Source organism: Oryx dammah, unplaced genomic scaffold, assembly GCF_014754425.2.
Source record: "Oryx dammah isolate SB20612 unplaced genomic scaffold, SCBI_Odam_1.1 HiC_scaffold_16, whole genome shotgun sequence".
In the NCBI taxonomy this organism is placed as follows: Eukaryota; Metazoa; Chordata; class Mammalia; order Artiodactyla; family Bovidae; genus Oryx; species Oryx dammah.
The window spans coordinates 54,436,155-54,451,892 of record NW_024070200.1 but is presented as its reverse complement, the minus strand read 5'-3'; the positions used below and the strand labels follow the sequence as shown (position 1 = coordinate 54,451,892).

The 15,738-nt window shown below is 44.9% G+C and overlaps 1 long non-coding RNA gene across 1 annotated transcript; it reads left to right on the top strand.

Moving 5' to 3' along the window:
* The first annotated feature begins 200 nt into the window (after positions 1-200).
* On the top strand, positions 201-8,191 carry LOC120875225. Its single transcript, XR_005723869.1, has 3 exons — positions 201-211; positions 5,870-5,873; positions 8,075-8,191. It is a non-coding gene; the product is annotated as an uncharacterized LOC120875225 (long non-coding RNA).
* Positions 8,192-15,738: the final 7,547 nt, after the last annotated feature.

Here is a 15,738-nt window from a genome sequence, read left to right as displayed (position 1 = left end):
TCTGCTTCCTAGCAAGGAACTGGGGATATGTCCATGACTCTGGGTCTACCAGGATCCTTACAGGTGGGAGGTGGAAAATGGGTCTAAAACTTTGAATTTCCAATGGTGATATTTGGAAATTTCTTAGAATCTTTAGAGTTTGTCCTTTGGAGGAGAAGAAAGCTAAGAGCCATCTATTTCCTCTTAAGATGAAGGGTTCCCATTTGTTAGTGTCATTTGGGGAGGTGAGGTCTATGTTGCCAAAATAGATTTGAAAACTACTTGACTAGGACTGTCAAGAATGGACCACAAATTACAGCGTCTTCCCTTCAAAGGGAAAGATGGGCTCTGTGGGATTTCTGGTGAACTCTGGCCTTCATCAGGGGGTCTTGATCTGAGTTATATAATACCGTATTGAGGAAACCAGTCCCATCCAGGTGGGAATGGTGCCATGGAGATTTTGTGCAGGCTTCTTCCCTGCCTTGCTTTGACTGAAGGTTATGACTAGAGAGTGCTTGCTTTTCTTGTCATTCCTAGTTTGAGATAACTAGTACTTTAAATTAAGTGGAACTCACTGGTTCAAAATGGGGAAAGAGTACATCAAGGCTGTGTATTGTCACCCTGATTATTTAACTTATATGCAGAGTACATCATGTGAAATGCTGGGCTGGATGAAGCACAAGCTGGAATCAAGACTGCCAGGAAAAATATCAACAACCTCAGATAAGCAGATGACACCTCCCTAATGGCAGAAAGTGAAGAGGAACTAAAGAGCCTCTTGAGGATGAAAGAGGAGTGAAAAAGCTGGTTTGGAACTCAACATTAAAAAAAAAAAAAACTAAGATTATGGCCTCCAGTCCCATCACTTCAAGGCAAATAGATGGGGGAAAAGTGGAAGCAGTGACAAATTTTATTTTCTTGGGCTCTGAAATCACTGTGGGTGGTGACTGCAGCCATGAAATTAAAAGATGCTTGCTCCTTGGAAGGAAAGCTATGACAAACCTACACATTGTATTAAAAAGCAGAGATATCACTTTGCCGACAAAGATCTGTATAATCAAAGAAATGATTTTTTCAGTAGACACATATGGATGTGAGAGCTGGACCATAAAGCATGCTGAGTGCCAAAAAATTGATACTTTTGAATTGTGGAGCTGGAGAAGACTCTTGTGAGTCCCTTGGACTGCAATATCAAACCAGTCAATCCTAAAGGAATTCAGTCCTGAATATTCATTGGAAGGACTGATGGTGAAACTCCAGTACTTTGGCCACCTGATGCAAAGAGCCATCTCATTGGCAAAGAAAGACCCTGTGCTGGGAAAGATTGAGGGCAAGAGGAGAAGGGGGCAACCGAGGATGAGATGGTTAGATGGCATCACCGACTCAATGGGCATGAGTTTGAGCAAACTCCAGGAGACAGTGAAGGACAGGGAAGCCTTGCATCCTGCACTCCATGGGGTTGCAAAGAGTTGAACATGACTGAGAGACTCAACAACAACGGCGGAGAGGCTGAGCTGTCCCATGGAGAGATGCATCAGCTTAGGTGGGTGCTCACAGGGGTAGCTGCACCACATTTTCCTGTTCAATCTCAGCATAGTATTTGGGGCAGAAACACTGGGGTGCTTGATCTGCCAGTCACTACCTCTTTGACTCTGGCAACTTTTTAAACTGCAGGCTCTTCATCTGAAAAGTGTGGAGGACAGAGCCTATCTTATGATATTATTGTAAGAATGGAATTGTATATTTCACATGGAATGCATAGTGTGATGACTGGCACAGAGCGGGATCTCAGCATGCATTAATTCCGTGCATTAATTAATTACCATCATCATCCTGAGAGTGGATGGCTAGTTTATTGACTGAATGGGGCTGGGGCTGCATGTGAGCCTTTGGAGATATTCCCATGGGGCGTGCGGCATGGAAGCCCAGTGCAATCATCCAAGGATGAACTTCAAGTTCTCTCCTGTTGCATTCAGGAAGGGCACAATCTCACAATCACTGGGTATGCTAATGATGAGTAGTTGTTGGAGATTTTCTGGAAAAGCATGAACAATATGACTCCACTAGGCAGCTTTTGAAAGAGCATCTTCTTGAATTCTCCCTGCCAACTTGGCCTTGGGTAGTTAAAGTAGAATCATCTGTGTCCAGTGCTGTGAACTTCATGAAATTCAGCCCACGACAGAAGCCAAAATGCTTAGTGGATTTCCTGGGGGGGAAATGGTACAAAATAACAGAGAATGGCTTGAAAGAAGGAAAAAGAAAGGCATTTTGTTCCTTCCAAGAGGATGTTGAACACTCAGTCCAAACACCCCCATAACTAATTCATTACTTTACACCAGGCAGACATCTTTTAAATTAGGCAGAGTACAAATGAGTCTTGTTTTGTGCCATTAATTTCAATGGTTTTACACAATATTTGAATCACTGGCATTTCCGCCTTCTTTGGAGGCAGACCAAATCAGGCTGAATCTACTGCATTAAAAGCCATTCATGGGACCCAGCCAGCTCCATCTTACAGATGGAGTACCATATGTTTTGGCTCACCCCCACCCCACCCCCATATGGAGCAGTAATATGCAATCCAAGAATAGATTGAGCTATTTGTCTATATCTGCATTTCAGGTTCACCTCTGACCTACAACCCCTTTCTATTCTGGACCAAGGTAGGCAAGTTCATCTGGAAAAGATTCAGAAAGGTGCTAAGAGTCTGAAGGGATGATTTTTGTTTTCTTTGGTTCCCTTCTAGACTCAAGACCTCAAATGCAATCAGCTCCAAGAGCTTAGTGCAGCCATAATATGGCACTTGGAAGTATTCCATTTTTACTTTTCCAGGAATAAGTTGGGCCTTTTAACTTGAAAGCATAACATTGACTTTCTGTTAAGGTCAGGAGGTTCTAGAAATAATGAATTTAGTGGTTCTGGCCCATTCAAAAGTATTAGATCTTATTTTGATGCTTCTTACCGAGGGTGTGGGTAGTCCCAGAATGGAAAAGCAAAAGTACTGTGGCTCAGAAGAGACTGGTAAGTATGACATCTGAATCACATCTATAACTAGGGTAAGCCTTGAGTGTTTGGAGGAATTTGATGGGAAGAATTGACCACAGGTATATAAGAGAGAAATGCTTGTTTTCTCATTTATTCAGGGTGGAATGGTTGAAAGAACATGGAACAGAGAAGTCTTGTCTTTTCTCTGCTTTTGACCTTGAACAAGTAATAGGACAATGTTCCTCACCTGTACAACCAGGGAATCAGGTAGAACTGGCCATTCAATTTCATCTTTGATATCATCTTGCATTGATGGGTACTGATTGAGCCGGGGTTTTGTGGGTGCTGCCACATGGTGAGATTAATTGTTTGCCATGAGCCTGGGACCTAAGACTGAGTGTGCTTAATTTACTTGATTCCGCTTCAAATGTCTCCCGGCAATAACACTTTGTAACTGGGATTCAGTTTGTTCAACAATTGACCTTCAGAAGCCTGGGCATTGTTGGGAAACCTCCCAGTCACAGAAAAAGGACACTTCAGTTTCCAAAACATGCTCTAACCCCAGGAGAGCTTCTGTGCAAACTCTATTTCCATTGGCCCATTGCTATGAAGTTTAACTTCTTGGCTAGGGGACAGTTCTAACAACAAACCATTTGATGTCATGGTAACACAGATTCAGCTAATCTAGAATTCTGATTTTAATGAGATTGTAAACCAGAAGCAAGAGGCAGATAATGGAATTTCATCTTGTTTCAGATTGCTAAAATATGGCCCACATCTTCTTACAGTTCTTCAAGTTTCAATCAGCTGTAATCATGGCTCTTGATTTACCAGATGTCTATTTTCTGGTTCCTTGGAGACGGAGCTATACAAACTTAGGTCTCTGACATTATCTGACCCTGTAGCGTGGGATTTCAAGTAAGCTGCCTGAACCATTACCTGTAACAGCACATTGAATTTCTTTCTTTTAGCTGAGATGCCGAAAGCCAAGAACAAATCAAAAGCAGACAAGCACCTTCATATTCCAAAGCCAGGATTTAGACATCTAAACAGGGTTTACAAAGACAGTGACCTAGAAACCAGCATCTTGACCCTTGATCCATCACCCATCTCAAAGGTATAAAGTAATTGAAACTGGAAATTGGAAAGAGAGGGTATTTGTGGGGAGAATTGTTGGTATGTGATGTGACCTGCTCTGCACCCCAATCCACACTCTGTAGGGGAGCACAGCCATCTGGAGGACCCCCTGGAGAGCTATTATTTCCTGGAAGTGGGGAACATAGTGCTCTGTGGCCTTATATATATCTGCATTAGAAATGAAGGCACCAGGTTGGGAGAACCAGGGATGCTGGGTGACCGTGTGGTCTATTTCTCAGGAGTCAAAAAAGATTTATCTAGAGATCCCCTAAGAGGGGCTTCAGCAACAGATACAATTGGAAGGGTGAAGGACCAGATACCTGAGCATCCTTGAGTGCTTGCATTTTGCCATTGTACACCTAAATGGTGTTTGCAAACCCTGCGTGGGGTGCATGGCTTTGTGTTAGTCAGGAGAGACTAGACTTGTGTTTTGAAACAGTCTCCAGTGGCTTCACACAATGAAGGTTAATTTCGTACATAACACAGGCAGTGAAGGTTGCTATGGAACTCTATTCTGTGCTCAGCGACCCAGGCTGACGGAGGGTGCCTCATCCTGGAGATGTTTCGTCTGGATCCTGTGGCCTGTTTGTGCACCTCGTAGGGGAATAGACAGCCAGATGGTTGCATGCTGGTTCTTATGCTTCATTCCAGAAGTACCATGCCACGTCTGCCTACAGTCAGCTGGCCAGATCTAGTTATAGTTACCGCTGAATGCAAGTGGGTTGGAAAGCATTGATGGCAGACGGAGGGCTCACTGACCACCGGGATGACCAATGGGATGCTCACTGCTGCCTTTGCCACAGGCTTTTGTTTTTTTTTTTTCAAACTTTAAACTTTTTTATTTTGTATTGGAGTATAATCAGTTAACAAACGATGTCGTGATAGTTTCAGGTGAACAGCGAAAGGGAATCAGCCATACATATACATGTATTCATTCTCCTCCAAACTCCCCTCCCATCCAGGCTGCCGCCTAACACTGAGTTCCCTGTGCCACAGGCTTTTGGATTGTGAGCTTCAGTGTACAGAGATCTGACTGACCTCTGACGTCAGCATCTTTCTGTCTTTCTCTCTCGAGTTGGTTATGTCCCAGAAGAAGTCTCTTCTACCTCCTCACCGAGGGAGTGAGGCATAGTAGCCCATCTCTGGAAGGAGCTGGAACAGCGGGCGGGGAGTCTCAGTACTGAGTGTGCATGGGGTCACTCGGTCCCTCTGTCCTGTGCCTGCTCTTTGGTTTCATCTGCTTTAAGTTGAGGTGTGCGTGGAGCCATCATCCAGTTTCTTGGAGGGGAGAGGGAATTAGAGGGTCTAAATGGCAACCCACTCCAGTACTCTTGCCTGGAGAATCCCATGGAGGGAGGAGCCTGGTAGGCTACAGTCCATGGGGTGGCAAAGAGTTGGACACGACTGAGCGACTTCATTTTCACTTTCAATCACTCTTTAAGGTCTTTAAACAAACTTTCCTATTTTTAGCCTCATCTCCATCTTTGCAACCCCACGGGCTGTAGCCCATCGGCTCCTCTGTCCATGGAACTCTCCAGGCAAGAATACTGGAGTGCATAGTCCTTCCCTTCTCCAGGGGATCTTCCCAGCCCAGGGATTAAACCTGGGTCTCCCGCAAAGCAGGCTGATTCTTTACCATCTGAGCCACTAGGGAGGCCCAATCACTTCTTTATGGTCTTTTAACCAATATTCCTGTTTTTAGCCTCATCTTCATACCCCAGTTATGCGCACCTGTAGCCGCCTTTTCCGCTGCCAGCTTACAACTTAGCCAAGTCAGTTCCCATTCACCCATCTGCTTCTCATCTTTCCAATTTCTCATTTTCTCTCCCATTCCGTAGGTGCCAACGAATTTGTATCCCTTTTAAAATATTTTAATATTGAAGCAGGTAGAGGTACATGGATGTTTTAAATCCCCATCTTGATGTACACTTGTTCTCATAGTTTTCAAAAAGCTCCATTTCTAACTGGGATGCCCACACCTAGATTGTGCACGCGTCTTACTTCAAATTGTTTTTATTGGAACTTGGGACAGCTCTGTCCGACTATCATTCAGGAAGCAGAAAAGGGCATTTTTACTCGCGCTGTCTTTCTCCTCTTTAGTAAGAGTGATGAGCAGGTTTTTTTAGCTTTCTGTAACATTTTTTGTAGATGACAGAGCATAGTTAATTTAAGGAAGCTTGGTGGAATAGGGTCAATGTATGCGGACAAGGGTTTTTCCTTTCTCATCGTCCAGATCACAAATTCATCCACCCCATATGCCTTCAAGATCTAAAACATAGCTTCTGCCATAACTGGCAATATAAACCTGCAGACAGTGAAGGAGAAGCACCGCGTGGCTTTTTTAAAGTGCTTTTCATTTTATTTCTTAAATTTATTTTTAATTGGAGGATAATTGCCTTACAATATTGTGTTTGTTTCTGCCATATATCAACATGAATCAGCCATAGGTAGAGGTATGTCCCCTCCCTCCTGAGCCTCTCTCCCACCTCCCACCGCCGTGTGGCTTTATTACACAATTTTTCAACATAGAAGAGGCAGAGTGTCTCTTAGGGTTTCAAGAGTTTATTTAATGGTTTATTTAAAGCTTGATGAAAGCCCGCTTTGTTGTCTTTATAGGGAGTCATAAAGGAGCTGATTTCTAGCACACATTGTAATTTAGCCAGTTCTTTTCTTTCTCTTGGGGGGTATGGCAGAGTGGAGGGAGACGCTGGGGAGGGCTGGTGTGTGTGGAACACAGGGATACTACGTTGAAGCCGCGGCCTGGACTGGGCTCTCATGGGCTTTGTCTCCAGTAGAAATGAGCCAGTGTATGTGCTTTCCAAAGGGAAGACACGCAAGTGCTTTCGCTGGGAGATTGGCTTCTGAACTCTGGTTTGGAAGATTACTGGTGGTGGTGGTTTAGTCACTGAGTTGTATCTGACTTTTGTGACCCCATGGACTGTAGCCCATCAGGCTCCTCTGTCCATGGGATTCTCCAGGCAAGAATGCTGGAGTGGGTTGCCATGTCCTTCTCCAGGGGTTTATTCTCGACCCAGGGATGCAACCCACATCTCCTGCATTGCAGGTGTGTTCTTTACCACTGAGCTACCAGGGAAGTCCTTGCAAGATTATTAGGACTCAGTTAATTGTCTAGCCCTTAGAAACAGATTTACATACGAGTGTTTGACATCTTCCTGTTCCCTGGGGGTAGAGCTAAGGCCCTTCTGAGTTGAGCTCTGATGGGAGTCACCTGATGTAATGCATAGGAACCAGGGGATGGAATCATGGGGCTGAAACAACGTCCTCCACACCATCTAGGCCAGCCTTCTGCCTCTAGCACATGCAGGAGTAAAAGTCTGGTTGGAATCTAACCTATGGTTTAATGTTTCCCTGGGAATTACAATTCCATTGTCATTCCATACTAGAAGTCATTGCTCTTAAGAGTCTCTCTCAGGATTGGCAAGGGTGATGCATAAGTCATAAACAGGCACTGCCTGCTTTTCTTTGTGCCCCTGTTCTAGAAAAAGGTTAGATCCCCCTCATTGTGTGTGTGTTTTTTTTAAATAGGCTGAGTTGAGATTTACCAGCTGGTATAGGCAGGAGTTGGAGAAGGCAATGGCACCCCACTCCAGTACTCTTGCCTGGAAAATCCCATGGACGGAGGAGCCTGGTAGGCTGCAGTCCATGGGGTCGCTAAGGGTCAGACACGACTGAGCGACTTCACTTTCACTTTTCAGTTTCATGCATTGGAGAAGGAAATGGCAACCCACTCCAGTGTTCTTGCCTGGAGAATCCCAGGGACGGGGGAGCCTGGTGCGCTGCCATCTCTGGGGTCGCACAGAGTCGGACACGACTGCAGTGATTTTGCATAGGCAGGAGTGGAGTTGGTGTCTTGATTTTACCTTGCTTCTTCCAGCATCTTTTCATCAGTCTTGTTGATTTTCCTGTCAATTTATAATAAATTCCCTACACATGAAGAATTCTGTTCTGAAAGTGTGTTCTTAAGTCCAACAAAGTTAGCCTAGGTACCTAACTAACACAATCGGCTATATAGGACTGTACTGTGATAGGTTTATTATACTTTTCACACAAATAATACATTAAAAAAAAAAAAACAAAAAAATAAAGAAAATATTTTTATTCTTACAATTGTTGTTGTTCAGTCTCTAAGTTGTGTCCAGTTCTTTGCAGCTCCCTGGACTGCAGCACACCAGGCTTCCCTGTCCTCCACTATCTCCTGGAGTTTGCTCAAATTCATGTCTGTTGAGTCAGTGATGCTATCTAACCATTCTATCCTTAGCTTCCTGCTTCTCCTTTTGCCATCAACCTTTCCCAGCATCACGGTCTTTTCCAATGAGTTGGCTCTTCACATCAGGTGGCCAAAGTATTGGAGCTTCAGCTTCAGTATCAGTCCTTCCAATGAATATTAAGGGTTGATTTCCTTTAGGATTGACTGGTTGGATCTTCTTGCAGTCCAAGGGACTCTCAAGAATCTTCTCCAACACCACAGTCTGAAAGCATCAATTCTTTGGCGCTCAGTCTTCTTTATGGTCCAACTATCCAATCTATACATGACTACTGAAAAAACCATAGCTTTGACTATATGAACCTTTGTTGGCAAAGTGATGTCTTTGCTTTTTAATATGCTGTCTAGGTTTGTCATAGCTTTCCTTCCAAGGAGCAAGTGTCTTTTAATTTTATGGCTGAAATCACTGTCCATGGTGACTTTGGAGCCCAAGAAAATAAAATTTGTCACTGCTTCCCCTTTCCCCCCTTCTATTTGCCATGAAGTGATGAGATTGGATGCTGTGATCTTAGTTTCTTGAATGTTGAATTTTAAGCCAGCTTTTTCACTCTCCTTTTTCACCCTCCTTTTTCACCTTCATCAAGAGGTTCTTTAGTTCCTCTTCCCTTTTGGCCATTAGAGTGGTGGCATCTGCGTGTCTGAAGTTGTTATTTCTCCTGGCAAGTTTGTACAATACCTTGGAAAGTACAGGAGTACAGCACAACAGCTGGCATGCAGGGGCTGGCATCGAGTGAACAGGCAAGAAGAGTTGGTGATGGAGGAGGCAGAGGAGGTGGGAGATGGCAGAGATGAGGGGTCGTCAGCGACAGGAGACGGAGGGCACGCTGTGATTTCACTCACACACACCTGGCATTGATGGAACACACATTCACATCTTTGCACGTTTGAGACTTGAAGGTTTATATGTAGGGGAGAGAAGCTTCCCTGGTGGTGCAGAGGTTAAAGCGTCTGCCTGCAATGTGGGAGACCTGGGTTCGATCCCTGGGTCGGGAAGATCTCCTGGAGAAGAAAATAGCAACTCACTCCAGTATTCTTGCCTGGAGAATCCCGTGGATGGAGGAGCTTGGTGGGCTACATTCCACGGGTTGCAAAGAGTCGGACACGACTGAGTGACTTCACTTCACTTCACTTCACTATGGTGTTACCTTAAATAGCTTTGAAAAGCCACCACTTTGTAGAATGGGCTTCTCTTCTGTCCTCTACCCTCATCTCTCAATATGATTCAGGGGAGACACTCCTATTAGTTTTTCTGCTTTTCTTTTTAACTGAGAAAGCAAATTGCGAAGAACCCCACTATTTATCAAACTACATTAATTCCTGCATTCATCTCTTCCTCTTGTAAGCGGGGTGGGGGCTTGGATTTAAGAGTGTATATACTTCATGTCCATGGGCAGGGTAAGAATAATGCCTTTGTTCAGGATAGGAAATTGGAGATAAACTCATTTTAGTGGTATCCTGACTGATGATATCATTAGGTGCTGAGACCCTGTTCCTCATCACCAAGAATTGTCTTTTTGTCTCTAGGGCAGAAGAAAAATTATAGGCACCTGCTAGCCCAGCTGAGTAATTTATGGAGCTGCCACTTCTTTCCCCCTCAACTCCTCTTCTCTATCTAGTTTGACTCCCATTAGAAGGTGGCAGGAGAAGGCACTGGCAACCCACTCCAGTACTCTTGCCTGGAAAATCTCATGGGTGGAGGAGCCTGGTGGGCTGCAGTCCATGGGGTTGCTAAGAGTCGAACACGACTGAGCGACTTCACTTTCGCTTTTCACTTTCCTGCATTGGAGAAGGAAATGGCAACCCACTCTAGTGTTCTAGCCTGGAGAATCCCAGGGATGGGGGAGCCTGGTGGGCTGCCATCTATGGGGTCGCACCGAGTCGGACACGACTGAAGCGACTTAGCAGCAGCAGCAGTAGCAGAAGCTGGCCGGGGACTTCTATTATCTCTGAAAAAGATCAGGAGATAGCCAAGTTGCACCTGAATGGCCTATGTCATTGACAGCAATCTTGGGAAAGTCTAGTATTTCCTGAAAGACTGTACTGGAGACTCAGATTTTCAGAGGTCATCACAGACCTTCTGAAGAGGTGCTTTAGAAGTTGAAGTAGGGGCTTGTGGGGACTCCTCTATGTACCAGCTTGGAAGTTAACAATATCAAGTTGAAAGTGAGCAAACCTCAGACAACTAGGGATCAGCTGAAATTGAGAGGCGGGGTTCAGGATGGGGGGGCACATGTATACCTATGGCTGATTCATGTTGATGTATGGCTAAAACCATCACAGAATTGTAAAATAATTATCCTTCAATTAAAATAAATAAATTAATTCTTAAAAAAAGAAACTGATAGAAGAGATGTGGACATCCAGCCTCAGGAAATCTGAGGCAGAATATCACTGGAGAGAGGGAGACAAACCCGCATGGAAAAGCTATGAAATAAGACATGTAAACTGGCTCCTGAAGTAGGAAAAGTTTATTCCTGGATAGTTTCTGAAGATGCACTGCAAGAGAATAGTATAGGTTATGAAAGTTTGTGTCCTAAACATTATATGAGACAGGAGAATGTTGTAGAAAGAATGTGGGCTCAGAAATGAGATCAGTTCTCACTTGTTGGTTGTATGTCCTTGGACAAATTACCTAACAAATCTGAGCTCCACTTCTTCATGCAGAAAATGTAGAATAGCTGTCTCTATCTTTCTATCTATATCTATCTCCACTAACAGAGTACTTGGAAAAATGTGGACACTTGGTGTGTTTGTTGTGGGAAACTAACATTCATCCCTATTTCCTTAGTGTCTCTGCTATATTTGTGGGGTTGGATTTTGAGAACTACATTTCCCAGCATCCCTCATCAGCAGGATTCTGATTTAGACTCAGAATGGGAGGCATTCAATGTGATTCAGATGCAGAAAATAGAAAGCAGAAGTCATTATTGCACCTACAAATTTTTGAACAATCACATGACTTCAGAAGACAGTAGACATGAGCTTTTGCCAGGGTCTTCTCAGACCATCCCCTAAAGATGATGTATTTTGTGGTGATGAGCAGCATAGACCACCCATGGCCATTTTAGGGGTCTCTGTACTTTCTTATTTCCTGAAAGTTAGTTTTGGTTTTCCCTGACTTTATCATCTCTGTTTGTCCAATAGTATTGCAAACCTCTAACTCCCTGCATTAAATCTCTTCCCGCTCAAAATACCTAGAGAGGTTTCTGTTTTCCTGGCTGAATCATACAAACATATCTGAGTTTGAAAAATATAGAAAGACTGGTCAGAATGAATGATCTTATGTTTTCCTAATAAAAAGAGGAACATTTGAAAATCTGAAAGATAGACGCTTGGGAAATCTTGGCTCAGATTTAGCCAGGAGAGCTTGAGGAAGAGAGGATGGGAAGTCAGGCATCTGGGTTAGAAGTGAAATTTTAAATTATTTCTCTGTTGCTGCCATTGGACAGGGAATTCTTGACAGCAGAATGATCTCAAGCAGAATGAATTGAACAAAAAAAAAATGTAATCTAAGTGGCAAAATAATCTTCCTAATACTGATGTACATGAGACTGTAGGTGGAGAAGGGGAGGTTGAAATAAAGAGATTTACTCCATAATAGACAGAGACGCACCCATGTAACCTGTGGTGGGAGGAAGAAACCTATAATTGCAATGAAATGGTATCTCTTTAACATTTTACTGGGCAAACCTCCTGGCCCTCTTTAAATAAATGTTGTCTGCACCCCATTCAAATAGCCCTTTCAGAGTTTGCTAAATGATAAGATTTGTCTTTCTATTATCTGAAGAAAAGCATGAGCCTTTCCTCCCAGACAGACCACAAGGCACTTCACGGAGGGGAACTCAGGCTGTAACTTGGTGGAACAGAAAGCCTATAATTTGGATGCCTTCAGCAGTGAACGTGCGGTTGTCAGTCTCCTACTTGTGCCAATTCCCTTCACCCTCTTCTTCCATGCAGTTTTTCAGTAAAGACAAAGGCTTATTTTTAATTGAAGTATAGTTGATTTACAATGCTGTATTAATTACTGCTGTACAGCAAAGTGATTCCGTTATACATTTTTAATATTCTTTTCCATTATGGTTTATCATAGGATACTGAATATAGTTCTCTGTGCTACACAGTAGGATCTTGTTGTTTATCCATCCTATATATAAAAGCTTGCATCTGCTAAGCCCAGCCTCCCACACCATCACCCCCTCAACCACCTCCCTCTTGGCAACCACCAATCTGTTCTCTGTCCATGATTCTGTTTCCGTTTCATAGGTAGGTTCATTGGCACCATAGTTTAGAGTCCACGCATAATTGAAACCATATGGTATTTGTCTTTTTCTGACTTACCTCACTTAGTATGCTAATCTCCAGTTGCCTCCATGTTGCTGAAAGTGGCATTATTTTATTATTTTTATGGCTGAGTAATATTCTATTGTATATATGTACCACATCTTCTTTATCCGTTCATCTGTCAATGGACATTTTAGCTATTTCCGTGTCTTGGCTGTTGCAAATAGTACTGCTATGAGCATAGCGTTGCATGTATCTTTTTTGAATTATAGTTTTGCCTGGATTTATGCCCAGGAGTGGGATTAGTGGATCATATGGTGATCCTATTTTTAGTGTTCTGAGGAATCTCCATACTGTTTTCCACAGTGGCTGCACCAACCTACATTTCCACCAACAGTGTAGGAGGGTTCCCTAAGACAAAACCTTATTTTAAACTCTGAGTCTGTTATCTCACTTTCCACACACACACAAAAATCAATTAAGATAAAGAAGCAAATATGAAAAGAGACTTCAACAAGTAACAGGAGTGTGTCTCCTCCATGATTTGTTCATGGCTCCCCACACCAGATTGGGGTTGAGAGAACAGTTTCAATATTTGTAATTGCCTGGGTGGCTCCTTCGATCTGAGTTTCCATTTTCCTCTGCGGCTTGAGTGAAATTTCCTCCAGCGCTCACATCTGATTGGTTGAGAGTAGAGTACCTAAGGGTAAGATCCAGGAAATTCCTATCTTTACACATCTAACCCACCCAATGCTTCCCCTGTGGCTCAGCTGGTAAAGAATCTGCCTGCAATGAGGGAGACCTGGGCCCGATTCCTGGGTTGGGAAGATCCCCTGGAGAAGGGAAAGGCTACCCACTCCAGTATTCTAGCCTAGAGAATTCCATGGACTATACAGTCCTTGGGGTCACAATGATTCGGACACGACTGAGCAACTTTCACTTTCACTTTAAGCCACCCAAGGGGAAATGTCTTTGGAGAGAGTCAGAGATGAGCCAGGGTGCCCAGTCATTCTGGGGTCCACTCAGTGTACCCGGCCAGATGGAAGAGAGCCATGACGAATGGACACGAACTAGGGAGGATGAGGCTAGTCAAGGCCACAAGGAGTGGGAAATGGAGATGCTGTAGCTAGCGACTGGGCATAGTGACGCCAGTGGCTCTGGACGTGAGGGGGAGCAGACTCAGAGCTCATCTTGGACATGGTCGGAGGAGCTTGGGGTTGCTGGTTTGGGCAGCTTTCTTGTATAATTTTGAATTCCCATGCCAGAATGCATTAAGGTGTCTGGCTACTTCTCACTCCAACTTTTTCTACCATTGGGTCGATGTGGTCAGATAATCTATTGCTTTGGAGGACACACGAATATTAGGATAAGTAATGAACATGTTGATAATACTTGAACATGTTGATGATAATTTCTTAAGAAACTCTTCAGGGTGTTTGTAAAGACTTAAGATTGTCCTTATATATACATGGATGTATTCTGCCCATTACCTGGATAGAATTAAAAGTGTTAAGTAAATCAGGAGAGCAGATCCCTACAGCAGGGACTGGGAGAAAGACGAGATTAGGAGGAGGGCGCCACAGTGTATGGCCACAGTGAGGAGGTCAGGAGCCCAGCCTGACCGTTGCTTGGGTAGAGCAGAGGGGGCAGCAGTCCCCCCTTCCCCCTCCTACCCCCCAGCCCACTCCAGTTGCTATGGTTAGAGGGTCTTCTGCAAGGCAAAGAACGGAGTCGTGCCTACCCCCTCCCCCAGCTCATGCAAGAGCTGCCACTACTTGGGTCTTTAGCGCCTCCTTTCTATCCACTTGACTCCCATTGGTGAGCAGCAAAGGACTGCCATCCCCCCAGGAAAGACCCGGAGAGGATGGGGCTTCAGTGGCTTCTGTGGTTAACTGCCACTCTGGGAAATGCTGTAGCATTTCCTCAAGGACTGGACGGGTGACAGGTTTTACAGTGAGAACAGCTGCAAACCAACCAAGGAAACCATGACTAGAAGTGGAACACTGAGGCCTTGGTAGCCATACCTCCGAGGAAGGCACCATGGGAAGAGGATGAGGGCATGAAGGGCGGGCTTGGATTGCAAGAAACAGGCTGACTCTGTGGACCTCAGCTGTCGACGGAGAAGGCAGCTGCCTGTCCTGCCTCTGCCTGGCTCGGCAGAGACCATTACCCACACACAAATCGCGGATCTCATGGATCCAGGTGGTCTCTCCAGGGACAGCATCTGGATCTAGAGGGGTGGCTGGACCAGTGATGGCACGGCTGATGCCTTCGGTGGCTTTTGTGAACTGGTGGAAATTGGCAACAATATGGCAGGTGGCAGCTTGAGTCATTCCCTGTCCTTCGCTGTCACCAAGGAGGGTGAAAACTTCCTAGAGTGGGTAGTCTTAGAGTCTGTCCATCTCTCAAACATTCACTCACTCAAGGCCCAGCTCATCCACCATCTCCTCTGTGAGAGCTGCTTTAAATCCCCCCAGTTTGGATAGGTGGTTCCCTTTTATCTCATTCTGCTGTTGCCTGGGCTTCCCAGGTGGCGCTCGTGGTAAAGGACCTGACTGCCAGCGCAGGAGGCAGAAGAGACATGGGTTGGATCCCCGGGTCGGGAAGATACCCTGCAGGGCATGGCAACCCATTCCGGTATTCTTGCCTGGGAGATCCCATGGACAGAGGAGCCTTCCAGGCTATAGTCCACGGGGTTGCAGTCAGACACGACTGAAGTGACTCAGCAGGCAGGCAGCCTGTTGGGTGTGCATAATTGTTCCGTTAGACTTGAGCCTCCAGGGGCGGGGGTTGGATCTCCCACAATGCCCAGTACGGGGCTAACTCCTTGCTGGCACTCAGTGTGTCCCTGACTGAAAGCAGATGTCCTTGGGCACACTGGCACCTCCTTACCTGTTCCTGTTTGCTCCATCTGTTGAGTGGCCCATTGTTGGGGGTTGGGTACAGTGCATTTGGACTACACCCAACAGCTCCTCCAGGACTGGATGGCTACCAGTCTTCGGGTATATGAGAGGGGAGGGGCCAGTGTGTGTGTGTGTGTGTGTGTGTGTGTGTGTGTGTGTGTGTGTGTG